This window comes from Eptatretus burgeri, chromosome 3, assembly GCF_056783735.1.
Source record: "Eptatretus burgeri isolate ZD-2024b chromosome 3, Ebu_testis_v1, whole genome shotgun sequence".
NCBI lineage: Eukaryota > Metazoa > Chordata > Myxini > Myxiniformes > Myxinidae > Eptatretus > Eptatretus burgeri.
In genome coordinates, this window is record NC_140963.1 from 18,018,129 (window position 1) to 18,032,870 (window position 14,742).

The window sequence follows — 14,742 nt, forward strand, 5'->3', positions numbered from 1 at the left end:
ACGCCGTCGTTAAAAAAAAGGATGTGACATCACAAACGTTTTATTTTGAAATAACGGAAATGTGTGACGTCATGGAGGCAGTTACACAAATGACAACAACTCGATATGGATTATAAATGAAGGTAATTTTTGAATCACAGATGCTCACAGATCATTTGTAACTTTATTAATATTATACTGGGTGATGTTGTTTATTATTTGAGAACCATAAATAATTCCTACACACGAAACACTATAACTGTAAGGAACCTGATGTTTTGGGGGTAAATGTAGCCTACATAATGTTGTACAGACTGTGTACCGTGGTGTTTTCAGTTTTTGTCCGCTATCTGCGACACCACAAATCGAGTGGAAAAGTTGTGGTTTTAATCGAGTTGTGATCTTCAAAATGATTTTCAAGGTGATCTGCACATCTTGGGTGGATCATAAGTTGTTGCAGGAACAAGATTTTTTGATCCTCGTGGAGGATCTCCAAGTCAATCTGACTCACGTTGTTGTTCTTGTGGACTTTTTTGTTTCACAGCCTTCAGTTTTCATCGAAACTTCCTGAAACTTGGCATGTATATGTAAAAATACTCTGCGCAGACAGTAACCATCTCTGATTTTGAAAATTCCTCCGAGAAAAAAGTTATGACGTCAAAATATCTCCACTAATGGAAATCGCCTAAAAAATTATCTCCGAAACGAGGCAAGCTTTTTGAATTCTGTTTGCGGGAATCGAACGGGGCATTAGCACAGATAATTTATCGCAAACCTGATGAACATCACAATGACGTCATATTCGTTTTTATGACGTCATCATTAAGAGGACGAGGATCTTAGCTCATTTGAGCTTGCTCACTAGTAGGGCACTCGGTAGGTAGAACGCGTACCTCCACCACGTCATGCCTGATTCCACGAGTACATATCTGGCCCATGACATTGTTGAAATATCAGGCTCCGTATCGTTTTTGGCCCCATCTCTCAATGGTGAAGAATCACTTTAAAGAATTAAATAATTCTCATGTCCAGATCCAGATTCGGATCTTCACCAAAATCGAATCATTTCATCCTTGTCACACGCCCAACCTGCCCACCGAGTTTCATCCGAATCCATCCACAACTTTTTCAGATATCCTGCACACAGACAGACAGACAGATGGGGATGAAAACATCACCTCGTTCCACTCACGGTGGTGGAGGTAAAAATTGATGACGGACGGACACTCCTGCAGCTGATGGATGAAGAAATCAGGAAGAATGTGACAAAATGTCCTGCAGTTGATGGATGAAGAAATCAGGAAGAAGGTGACAAAATGTTCTTCTGCAGATCGGTCATGTGACCTTCTTGCCCCCATTGTGAGGCAGTATCTGCTTGTCGCAGATACATCTGACAGATGAATCCTTTACGTAACTCACCTGCTCTATACTTCCACCAACGAATTCGAGTTGTGTGGACATCCAGCTTAAGGTCCATCTATCGACGGGACTCATTGTGATGGAACACCCTACCCGTGAAGCACCAATCACATAGTTCATGGTCCAGTTGGGAGTCAAACCTTCTCGAAGGACATTTTATGATAAAAGATGCAAAAAAGTAAACGAGTGCTTGTCTTGTTGTTGTTGTTGCTGGTTCATGCGCAGCCTGTGGGCTGCTGCTTGCATCGTTTTGTGCAAGCACTGCCGATGCAGTGCCCCCCTGTTACCAGTAAGCCGGTACTCATTTTTGCTGACCTCGGAAGGATGACAGGCTGAGTGAGTCAACCCAACCTGATGTTAATTAAATGCAGCAACAGTGGCTCAAACTCAAGACCCTAAGATCTTCAGCCAGCCACCTTGACCACCAAGCCAACAGAAGCCACAACTACCCGGGAGTAGTAGCAGCGGATGCTGCGTACTGGACACGTGATATCAACTCGAAATATTCCAGTGCGTGGGAAAGGAGACATGCTCATAGGTAAATCGAGACGTCGTTTCACACCTGCACGCATCCTTTCACTGACGTCATCAGCTTACTTCGGAGCTGGGGACTCCATGGTGATGGATCACCCGTCGGTCACACACGATGTGACACACAAGGAACGTTGGCACAGGAGGGGGCCATTTGGACCATCGTGCCCGCACTGCACCATGACCAAGTGTCAACTTGGAATGATTTTTTTGTTTATCATTGGAGTGTTCTTGTTAAACCTCCCCCATAGGATCGGGGAAGGCTGATTGCTGTTTTAGGGTTTGTTTCTACAATTCGTGCCCCCCCCCAATTTTTAATGGTACCCCAGAGTTTCTTCCACCCCTTGGGGTACGAAGCCGCCATTTCGGTTTTCTTTGGTTCCTTCTTTTTCTGCCAATGTCCGAGGATTTTTGGAATTACATTTTTCATCAATAATGGGAATTAAAAAGTATGCAGGGTTGACCTCATTTTAGACCTTGACCTAATTTTAAGGTCATGACCCTATTTTCGGCATTTTAACATCGGGCTAAGGTTTGTCCGATCAGAATGAAATTAACCTCTCGAGATAGCTTAGGGCAAGGCGCGTTTACACGTGACGTCACACCCCTCGGGGTTAAAGGTCAAGGTCAAATGGCAATCTGAAAAAAAAACAAAGTGCTTTTTTTTGTCATCGCTCAGTTTTGCCAAAGCGGAATGTCAAAGACCGCTTGGCCTTCCATGATATTCTTTGCATCACCATAGTGTACCTGTACGATGCAGAACGAAGGAGTTTTGGGGGTCGTTCGCGCATAGAGGGGCGAGAGAGAGGGGGGTGAGAGTGTGGGCGAGAGAGAGGGGTAGGGGCGAGAGAGGAAGGGCAAGACTAGGGGGAGAGGGGGACGAGAGAGGGATGAGAGTGGGGGGACGAGAGAGACGGGCGAGACACCTTTTCGACACCTTTTCTTCATTCACACTTTATCCATAATGTTGAAGGTCAAGGTCAAATGGTGGTCCGAACATAATATGACCATTGGATTGCGGGCCGAGGGTAAGTATCCGGATCAGGGTTATTCTTACCCTTGGTGATTCCTTTGTGATGACAGATATCTGGGTTTTATTTCTTTGTTTTTGTTTTTTGTAAACATAATAAATTATTGAATGAGCATCGTCATATTATCGATCATAACTTACCTGGAGATGTGGACCTGACCTGACGTTGACCTCGTGCATACCTAACACGGAGCATTGTGACTCGGCTCACTGATGTGTTCTACGACGGGATGGGGAGGGGTAGAGGACGGTCGTCCATCGTTGTCGGGTTACCTGCCGGTGCCCAAAACACCCCTAAACCCATGCCTGTGTACACACCGTGCAGGTGTGTACTGTGTAGCCTGGGTTTAAATCTTCATATTCTGTGCCTCACACACACCTTGCTCCAGCGTGCAAACACGTGACCAAACTGCACGAACAATCATTACAATTAGCTTGAAAAAGTTCAATGAAACAACAGCGAAGAAGAAAGCATTTTGTAAAACGGTTGAGAAACAAAGGGCCAACAATGTTCGAGTGATTGGCACGAGGAGGTCACGCACACCACGTGCGAGCATCACCTGCCGTGAACAGGTGTGGGCTGATTAAGGGCGCTGAGTCCGGGCAGTGTGACCCGTGGGGGTGGTGGTGGTGGTGGTTGTGGTTGTTGTTGTTGTTGTTGTTGTTGTTGTTGTTGTTGTTGTTGTTGTGGTGGTGGTGGTGGTGGTTGTGGTGGTGGTGGTTGTGGTGGTGGTTGTGGTGGTGGTGGTTGTGGTGGTGGTGGTTGTGGTGGTGGTGGTTGTGGTGGTGGTTGTGGTGGTGGTGGTGGTGGTGCATGCTGTGCGCTCTCGCTGTCCTGGCTCCCTGTCTCGGGTGGTTCTTCAGGGCACAGAGCCGTAAAAACGTGCGGGGGATGAAAGGTATCAAGGTGAGTGAGCCACAACAAGCTCACGACCACATTTAACACCATTATATAAATATAAAATTCTCTCTCACACAACCTGTGGCTACAATCGTGTCATGTGACATGATTATGATTGAAACAACGACTGAGTCGGAACAAACCGTTTCAAAAATGGTACTCGCTGCTTAGTTGCTTGACTCAGCATTTAACTGCGATGGAGCACGGACAAACAACCATAGGTTGGTAATAATAGCGCAGGCTTTGATGGGCCTTGTGGCCTCCTGCGTCGATGTTCCCTGTAAGGACACTCACTACGAACTCGAACGGCACTCCAGAGAGCGCACACCTCCACCAGGTGAGCAGTTTACGGTTGGTATCCCACTGAGAGGCCGGATCTGGATTCGGACCCGAACCAAAAATCGAATCTGCTTGTTCTCGTCACCGAACCAACTCGTCCACAATTTTTGGAGATATGTGATACTGTTACGAATTTGGAAGCTGATTGCACACCCCATTCAGGTCCCAAAGATCGGTTATATCGGTAGGGACATGTGTTAGTAGTTTGGGCCCCGTCCCTTTGTTTAATGGGTGATTAAATGTTCATGCGCTGCAGAGTTATTACTTACAAAACCTGATGACTTCCATCCTCTGTTTGTGTGTTTGTTTGTTTGTTTGTTTGTGTGTTTGTTTGTTTGTGTGTTTGTTTGTTTGTGTGTTTGTTTGTTTGTGTGTTTGTTTTTTGTTTGTTTGTTTGTTTGTGTGTTTGTTTGTTTGTGTGTTTGTTTGTTTGTAGGCACGATAACTCGAGAACGGAAGAAGCTACCAATGTCAAATTACACCACGTGATTCAGGAGGGTGATAGCTAGCGCTGATTAGATTTTGGTCAAAATCGGTCAAAGGTCAAGGTCACAGTGAGGTCAAAAATTCGATTTTTGATTGTTTTGTACAGAATCATCGAAGAAACTTCTGGTTTGCGTCGCTACCTTCTCGAGAGACAACTTTTATTAGACAAGGTCAGAGGTCAAGTTGATGATTTCCTAAGTACCAGTCTATGACTGCTTGTTTTGATAGTCAGGGTTTTCTTTTACATTTTCAACTACAACAACAACACCTTCGCCGTGCTCCATCCTGACGCCATGACGCTCGCGGTGGGCGGAGTTCAATGAAGGACTTGGCATCTCTCTCGACCAATCAGAAGATGCGATCGAGTTTGCCATCGTTCGGCCAATGGGAGCCAACGCAGGACAATATTACTCATCTTCCTGTTTGAGGGGCGGTCCGCCGTGACACCCGCCACGCCACCCGGTCCAATCAGCGGACTTCGCGCCCCTTTTGGCCAATCACAGGGGCTACGAGCGGATCGCGCGCCAAAACCGTCCAGTAAGGGGGGGAGGGGTTACGAGAGGGAGTCCCATCCCCCCTGGACGGGGAGTGAATAATTTGATCAGCGCGATCCGACTGGGGGCAGTTGGGGTTTGCCTGCCGGATCGTCTCGGATCGCCTCGCCTTGCCCGCTGGCCCTCGCTGCCTTGTCCTCCCTCGTGCTGGTTGGCGTCCGTCCTTCACCCTCCGTCATTGTTGCTTGGAGTGGCATCGTTGTTGCGGGTTTGAGTCCCGCCGAGCCAGAACGTCGTAGACCGCACGAGGCAGACAGGTCCAAGCCAGCTCTGGTCTCCAGCTCACCTTTCCTCGAGCTGGAGGCCTTCAATAAAGACCTGACGGGGTCCATTTCTGGGTATTTGTGTGTGTGTCTGTGTCCGTGGGCCCCGTCCGATAAGTAAAAACTGTTAAGTGCCTGTGTTCCTTGTACATTATTTGCCTTGCTATATTCAGATAACTCTGCCCTTACGTGCTCCCCTCGTTCCCCAATTATTGTTGTAAATAAATCCCCTCTTGTTGAATGTCCCAGCTCGTCCTTGTCCTTTCAATCATTGGTTTGCTGCGCTGCGAACGGGAATTAGGAGGCCTCATTGTTGCCGTAATCGTGCAATCGGCCTGGCAGGATTCTGGTACTCTCCGCTCAGGGTACGACTCGGATCCGGCTCGGTAACGGTCCGGAGTGCGCAAATCCTGCCGAGGGTGAATTTCCCCTGTGGTTTGGATGACGTGGGTATTTAGGTATATTGAAATTGGCAATTGACCCTATCCCACGTGGTCGACCTATTGGCGATCTTCGGTCCGATGTGGGACCCGTGACCTTTCGGATTTATCTGAATGGTACGACAAATTCCGGGTGTTCGGTGGAGCCAACTCTACTGCTCCCTCTAGCGGTTGTGCTCGCCACCAAGACCCGGCCCCACAACAATACTATCTCTTAATGGTGAAGAACCGCTTCAAAATCGCGGACCCGGATCTTCACCGAAATCGAATCGATTCGTCCGTGTCACACACACACACACACACAACCGGTCCACCAAATTTCGTCTGAATCCGTCCATATCTTTTTTTGAGACATCCTGCTCACAGACAGACAAACATGGGTTACAACATGACCTCCATTCATGTTCGGTGGTGGATGTACTTGTTTCATCGGTGGTCGTGTGATGTTTCTATTCAATGTGGAGAAGATTCTTTCAACGCTCGACTTCTGACTCTGAAATAGGATCAGACGGCATCGGCTCATGTGTCCGAAAAACCTGCTGGGCTGGTCTTGCACATCCTCCCTCTGCCCTTTTCACCCTGTCATTTGCACAAGGGTCATCTTCCATTTGCTTGGAAATCCACAAACATCACGACGTCACATAAAAAGGTCCAAAAACAGATCGGTTTGCTTCCAATCATCAGTAAGGACATGGAATCCATCATCATTCCATGACCTTTGGTCACTTTCTGCGACTCATTGGGACTGACTCAATTGGTCAATTCCCCAACCCGGATCTCAACCAATGGTACTCCATCTCTGCTGGATCTGATTTTGACAAATTTGCCTGAAAATATCTGCTACACTTCCTCCGCTCTAATCGGTTCTTCTGACCACGTGCTTGTCAAAGTGGACATCTCTCTGGCTGTTATCAGAGAACCACCTCAACGCCGTTGAGACTGGCAGGGTCTCCAAGCAGCCATTGAAAGTTATAGACTGGTCTCCTATCGCTACTTCCTCGAACATCGACTCATCCTGGGAATTCTTTCAAAGAAACTTGCTCTCCCTCATGCACAGATTTATCCCCTCTTGTGTTCAGTTGTCCTCCCCTTCCTGCTGTCCATAGTTCACTGAAGCTTGTGGCGAGGCAGTTGTCCTGAAACAACTTACCTTTGCCTCATGGAAAGCAAACCCAACTGAGGGTAATCTCAGTTCCTTCCATAAAGCTCGGAACAAGTGTGTATCTACCCTCAGGAGAGCCAGAAAACAACATCTTTCTCATCTCAAGTCTGAACTATCAAACATCTCTCCCTCCTCCAAATCCTCGTGGCATCCAATCAAATCTGTTTCTGGTGTGTTCCCCCTCCATCCCCTCCCTTTGGGCCCTGTCACACCTTGACGTTTTAGCCAGCGTATGGCAAGGTATCAAAATGTATGTAAAACACTGGCGTACGCTGAACTATTGATGTTTTTTTTTTAAGTTTTGGGCATATTCATAACGAGTTGGACGTATGCATAACGTATTAGGAACATACACAGAACATTTCAATCACAAACAGATAACTTATACCAACGAATGCTGAGCGTGTTGTCGGCGTTCACAACCTATGCCCAACGATAGTCGAACTTATGCATAGCGCGCGGCAGCGTATCGCCACCGATCACGTGGCGAAGGCTATTAATAGGCTGCGACTCGACGATTCAAATCATAACCGCACTCGACATCGAAGTGTGAAGCCGCTGTCACACCTTGACGTTTTAGCCAGCGTATGCCGACGTATGAAAAATTTGCCGAACCAAGCTGGCACATGTCGAATACGTTATGGGTAAGTTTTGTATACGTTAAGAGTACGTTGGCATACGTCGTAGTGTGCTGGCATACGTCGTCATACGCCGAGGCATGTTGAAAATTTCTTGACATACTCTGCATATGACACACATTCCGCATACGCTGGCTCTAAGTTGTGGGCACGTTACGCGATCGTTGACACACGTTGACGTAATGGTTAGCGTCAGTGTTCCGGACTCCCTGGTTTTTTTTTTTTGGTTTTTTTTTTCCTTCGGCATGACGGTGATGTTAACACTTCGATTTCTAGTGCGGTCAAGGTGCGGTGCTAAATGGTCAAGGTGTGACAGGGCCTTTACCTCAAATGGCCGCACTGCTGTTACCGCATGTGAAAAGGCTGAATGCCTAAACTCGGTGTTTGCATCGAAATCTTGTGTCCAAAACCGATCACTTTCTCTACCCACCTTACCCAGTCACACCCAACTGTCCCTGCACTCTGTGTCCTTTTCTCCTGACAAGGTGGAGAGCTTGCTGTCAAACCTCAACTCAGAATCTGCAACCAGTCCAGACTGCATCAGCCCACGTGCCCTAAAAAACTGCTCCGCTGCTCTTGCTCACCTTCTCTCTGTTCTATTCACCCTCTCATTTGCTCAAGGTCATCTGCCATCTGCTTGGAAATCGGCAAACATTACCGCTCTGCATAACAAAGGTGCAAAAACAGATCCCTGTAACTACAGACCAATCAGCCTTCTCCCAATCATCAGCAAGGTTATGGAATCCATCATCGCTTCAGACATTAAATCCTTTCTCTTCTCCAATGGCTTGATTTCCGATCTTCAATTTGGTTTCAGACCAGGTCACTCTACCCTGGATATGCTGCTTCTGCTCTCCCATCAATGGATGGAGGTCCTCAATGCCAGACAGGAAATCTGAGCCGTATCCCTGGACATATCACGTGCTTTTGACACAGTCTGGCACCCTGCACTACTCACCAAACTCTCTTCCCATGGTATTGAAGGCCATTTCCACTCATGGCTCGCAGACTTCCTCTCCTGTCACAGTCACCGTGTGGCCCTAAATGGAGTTCTTTCATCCCCTCTTTCATCCCATTCATATTTGCAGTGTGAGTTATTTTCAATGAATTTCCTTGTTTTAATTGCTGTTTTGACATTGATTTGTTGTTAGCGGGAGCGCTATGAGGTGGTGGGGGCGGAGGGGAGGAGAGGAGTGGCTCATTTTGAGAGGTTATAGATTTTGCTGACAGTTGAATATTTGCTGTACACAAGTAGGCAAACTCTGCTTCAGAATTTTTTTATGTTGTTGTTCACCACATTTGCTGTAGAGTCCACAGCTTAGACGTCCAGCAAAGGCGTTGTGAAAAACATAAAATGTGAAAGAGGTTCAATTCTTCTTCTCTTCTTCTCTTCTTCTTCTTCTTCTTCTTGCGTATGGCAGCTTGGCTGCTGGGTAACTATCGTTTTGTTGGGGCGCGACGTTGCCCCTGATGCTGTGGTCCTATACCAGTATACTGGTACTCATAGCTGTTTCGCCTACCTCGGAAGGATGACAGGCTGAGTCAACCCCACCTGATGTTAATTCAGTGGAAAACGGGGCTCAAACTCAGGACCCTAAGATCCCAAGGCTGCCACCCTAACCACAAAGCCACCACCAGTCTTTTCAAGTTCATTGAAAATCATTCACATTCCATGTGTCCAATCACATAAAATTGGGTTCATTCAGGAATGACAATCTTACCTGGAGCAAAAATCCAACCTATCGCTACACCTGCCGGACATCTCCACATATTTGTTCTCACGAAGCCAGCACGATTCACTCCCAACGCAAATGGCTCTTTTTGGGATTGCACTTGACGCTCAGTTTGTTGGAAAAGGGTTCACCGTATATAACCTGTGGCCACAATACGTGCCTTACATACCTGATTTCTCCCATAGGGCCCGTGAGGCATTAAGACAATGTCTACCAGACCAGCTGAAGGACAACACTTTTGCAACGGTCTTGAAAGACGATACGACCACAAAGCGTTGGCTGGCGCAGCTCATGAAAAACTTGCAGGAAGGGGTAGTTACAGACCCCCGTGGTATCCCCTTGCCAGCACAGTGAATTGGGATGAATGAAAGTACTCTGCCTACCTTTTTGTGGCAGTTTGGAGTTTTGTAATCGACGAAGCCAAGAAAGTGCCTCCTGCCTCCAGCGCTAATCACATGACTGTTGCAGTTTGAACTTCTTTTGCCAACACCTGTTTTCACATGATATTTAATTTTTTTTTTTAAGTCTTTGAGCCTTTCTTATTCCTCTTCTTGTTTTTCTTCTTCAGTCTTCTTCTTCATCATGTTTTGTTTGTTTTTGTCCTGATGCCAAGAAGGCCTTAAAATTGGAATTCATACCAAAGTGTGTTTGTTTTCAGAGTTGGTTAATGAACTGCTGATCCAATGCTGTTACAAGCAGCCTTCAATTGCTCGGACCCATGGTTTAAAAAAAAAGAGGGAGGGATGAAAGGCGAGAAGATTTTGTGTGCATTTCAATAGGTCACGATATTTTGTGGGCCGTGTTGGTGGAAATAGTTATTTGTTTTCCGTTTTGTGATGTTCGAATTGTTGTAAGTGCTCGTTTGATTGACCTGAGAAACGTTTGGAGCGCGATTTTGCTGTCCGATACAAATGAGGCACCGCAGCGTCTCCGTCGCCGCTCTCCGTGAACGTGACGACCCGAAACCGTGCCCCTCAATTTCAGGTGAATACCTTTTCCATCCGTCGTGGACACACCGTTCATCAAGTACCGATTTGTGAAAGCGGTACTTTTTGTGCTAAAAGGAAAGTAAGATGTTCATATTTATTGTTAGTACATGGAGGTGCGGTGAGGAGTGCAGATTTCCGTCAGCCATCATAATGCAGTGTGAAGAGTTCACAGAAATGTACAGGAACAAGATAAGTTTAAAATATGAACAGTTGGTAAAACGAATGAGATTCTTCACAACATTTGTTTATACCAACATTCCAGTTGGAAAAGTTTAGATTTTCTTTTGAACAGCTTAGTTGATGGCTAATTGTCCAGTAAAATGAGGAGTGTTTGCAACAACCTCTCAAACTGGCTGTTTCCATTTACAATAAACAATGTGCTCACTTTCTTCATACGAAGATGATCACTTTGGATACAAACTTTTTCTTTCGTTTTTTTTTTCTTTACCGAGTGAAAACTTCATTTTTGAGGAACTGCTTCTCAAGCAATGACTTGTAAATGTACCTGTATAAAATGTTTTCTCACCTGCTCGCATCGTGGCCACGTAGCTCGTCAGATCCGTGGAGTGCATGAGGAAGAGACGCATTTCATTGGTTCAAGGCATTGGGTGTTTCAAAAGTCTTGGGACTATTTAAATGCTTTATTTTGAAAAGGGTAAACGAGATTCAAAATTAACGGTCACCCATCACAAAGGAGAGACTTGGGAGATTATTTTTTGGCCCTTTGATGTACAGTGATGGACGGCGTGAATGACCTGTTTGATGTGACCACGGCGGGCCGGGCAAGCGACGGTGAAATTCTGTGTCACCTCCTTACACACTCCTCCACAGGTATCTTGAGATGTAAACATCCTCCGCGTAGCCCCACGTGAAGAAATCCAGCGGATTGAGTCTTCTTTTTCTTGTGTATGGCAGCTTGGCTGCTGGGTAGCCATCATTTTGTTGGGGCACGGCTGTGCCGCTGATGCTGTGCCCCTATACCAATACAGTGGTACTCATTTCGCCCACCTCAGAAGGATTACAGGCTGAGTCAACCCCACCTGGTGTTAATTCAGCAGCCAATGGGGCTGGAACTCAGGACCCTAAGATTGCAAGCCAGCGACCCCAGCCACGAAGATAACACCAGGTTTTGCAGATTGAGCGAGGTCTGGGGAATGGTGAGACCAAATGTGCTTTGTCTTGAAGGAGACAACCCTGTTGTCAAACTTCTCTGCCTCGTAGTTGGTGCATGTGAGAGTTTGTCATGTTGTGCCAAAGACTGAGCTCTTTTGAGCGCCAATGAGAGGACCTCCTTGGACTTTGAGTGACAGGTTGTGTCGCCACCTCAGCGTTCTCTTCTGAACACCCGGTCTTCATTCTCTCTGATTTCTTGAGATTGTGAACAGTGCCTTCTTTCTGAAACATCCTGGCATTGTGAAGAATACAGTCCTTGCTCGGTGGGTCTTTCACTTTGAAATGATTGCGATAAATCCAGAGACTTGATCATAGACTTCATCTCAAGGTACCATTCTACGACATTACTTCGTCGTTGTGCTTTGCACAACACATTATACTCCTGATTCATGAACCTTGGGAGAGACAATTTACCCACTTCCTACAACATAACCTGAAAATGAAATAACAATTACATTTACTAATGTTCAACACAATGGAAATAGTGCCAAGACTTTTGAACCATCCTACACCTGTAAAGATTGATCATTGATGATCCTTTATATACACGAACATGTGATGAGTAGTCTTGTATCTAGTGGCGTGAAAGGAGCGAATAATGAAGGAAGGATGGACTGTTGGAAGGATGAATGAGTGAGGGTGAGAAGTCGGATAGTGAAGAATTTTAGTGAAAAATGCTTTCGCTCAAACATATCACTGCATTATGCACTGTACTTTAAACAAATGGATACATGTGCATGTTGGGTATTATTTTCAATAAAATTGTGTCACTGTGCTTCATGTTGTTTGTACTTCACCAAACGATGTCAAGCAATGTAGTTTAGGGGAAGAGATGAAGGTAAACAGAAACGAAGATGGAGGTGAGGGAAGGAACAAAGCTTGTGAGAGATGAACAATTAACAACAATACTGTACTACAGGAAGATGTAATGGGACATGAACATGGTGGATGTCTAAACAACGCTTTGGTGTGAAGAACAAGAGCTGAGAGCCACAGAACAACCAGGGAATTAAATAATGATTAACAACATTCATTATTATTATTATTTAATATGTCACCTGTGGTTGCTGGTTACATCATTGCTGGGAGCGTGGCTGTGCTGCTGTTGCAGTGCCCTCTGTTTACAGTAACATGGTATTCATTTTGCTGACTTCGGAAGGATGACATTTCTGAGTCAACCCACCTGGTGTTATTTAACAGCACGAAAGGGGCTCGAACTCAAGATCCGGAGATCTTAAACCAGCCACCTTAACCGTTAAGCCAACATCAGGCTTCGCATTATAGATATAAATATGCTAACATGTACAACTAGAACGGCACTTGGTAGAGTTACAATTACAATGAATAATCCCAAGTGAGACGGACGCTTGTCTCCTGATGGAGGGCGGTTGTAGTTGGGATACATTCGGTGATGATTTATTTTCACTTTGATGGGAAGTGATGGGCCCGTGCAGACTGAAAGGCCTGATAACGTGATTGTTTCCCCACATTGAAAACTGTGAAGGATGAGCGAGTCCTCAATTAATCAAAAATGGTCCTTTCGTTTTTGTCCTGGGAAAGGAGACCCTTGGACCTTTTAAAATCTTATCAAAGAAGTCCAAAGGGTGTAAAGTCTGAAAGGTGTTGTAAAAGGGTCCTTAATAGACTATAAAGGGTACATAGGGCGTTTAAAAGGTCGACCAAATAAGGGGACGATAGGTCTGTGGCGTCTTAAGTTCTAAATGTTACATTCCAAAAGTAGTTTTGGTCTAAAGGATGTAAATGTCGAAAGGATATTCAAAGGTCTGAGGCTTTAAAAGGCTCTTTCGGGGTCGAAAGGTCTGTGGTATTTAAAGGGTATGTCTGAACAGTTACAGTTTAAAGATTCCAAGAAGCGTAAGGGTGTGCAGTTTTAACGGGCGAAAGGTATATGGGTATGTTCCAAAAGTAGTTGGGGTCTAAAAAAGGATGTAAATTTCTGAAAGGTCTTAAAAAGTCTTGGGGTTTCAAGACTCTAAGCAATCCAAAGGTGCAAAGGGTACATTCCAATCGTAGTTGGGCTCTTACGGAATCTAAAGGGTGTAAAGTGTCGAAAGTGACTAAAAAGGACAAAGTACTGTCCACTCTCTGCCACCCCTGAACCATTTCTTCCTCATTATTCAAAGCCTCGTCCTGGCGGCGGAGTTGCTCTCTTCACCAAAGACTCTATTCATCACTCACCATGCACTGCACTCTCTCTCCCACACGCCTCGGAATACTTCTGGCTACGGCTTCCCCTCCACTCCCTTGTGTGGGTACTTCTCTCACCTACCATGGCACTTCAGCAAAAGCCTTCTGTGACTCATTGGGACTGACTCAATCTGTCAACTTCCCAACCCGGATCTCAACCAACGGTAGTCTATCTCTTCTGGATCTGATTTTGACCAATTTCCCTGAAAGTTTCTGTTCTTCCTCCGCTCCAATCAGTTCATCTGACCACATGCTTGTCAAAGTGGACATCTCTGGCTGTTATTGGAGAACCACCTCAGCACCGTCGAGTCTGGCATTTCACTCAGGCCGAATGGCAGGGTCTTCAAGCAGCCATCACACTTCGAGACTGGTCTCCCATCTCTACTTCCTCCAACATCAACTCATCCTGGGAATTCTTTCAAAGAAACTTGCCCTCTCTCTCTCTCTCATTCACAGATTTATCCCCTCCCATCTTCCGTTGTCCTCCCTTTCTCCCACCCAAGGTACACTGAAGCTTGGGCGAGGCAGTTGTCCTGAAACACTTTCCTTCACGGGAATGTGGGGTGTTCATAACAATGGGATGTGGGGTGTTCATAACAATGGGATGTGGGGTGTTAATAACAATGGGGATGTGGGGTGTTAATAACAATGGGATGTGCTGTGTTAATAACAATGGGGATGTGGGGTGTTAATAACAATGGGGATGTGAGCTGTTTTCTTATTAACAATAGGAATGTCCATGCTGTGTTGTTAACAATGGGGATGTGGGGTGTTAATAACAATGGGGATGTGAGGTGTTATGTTGTTAACAATAGGGATGTCGGTGCTGTGTTGTTCACAATGGGAATGTGGGATGTTCATATCAGTGGCCTCGAGATATGTGCACTCGCCTTTAAG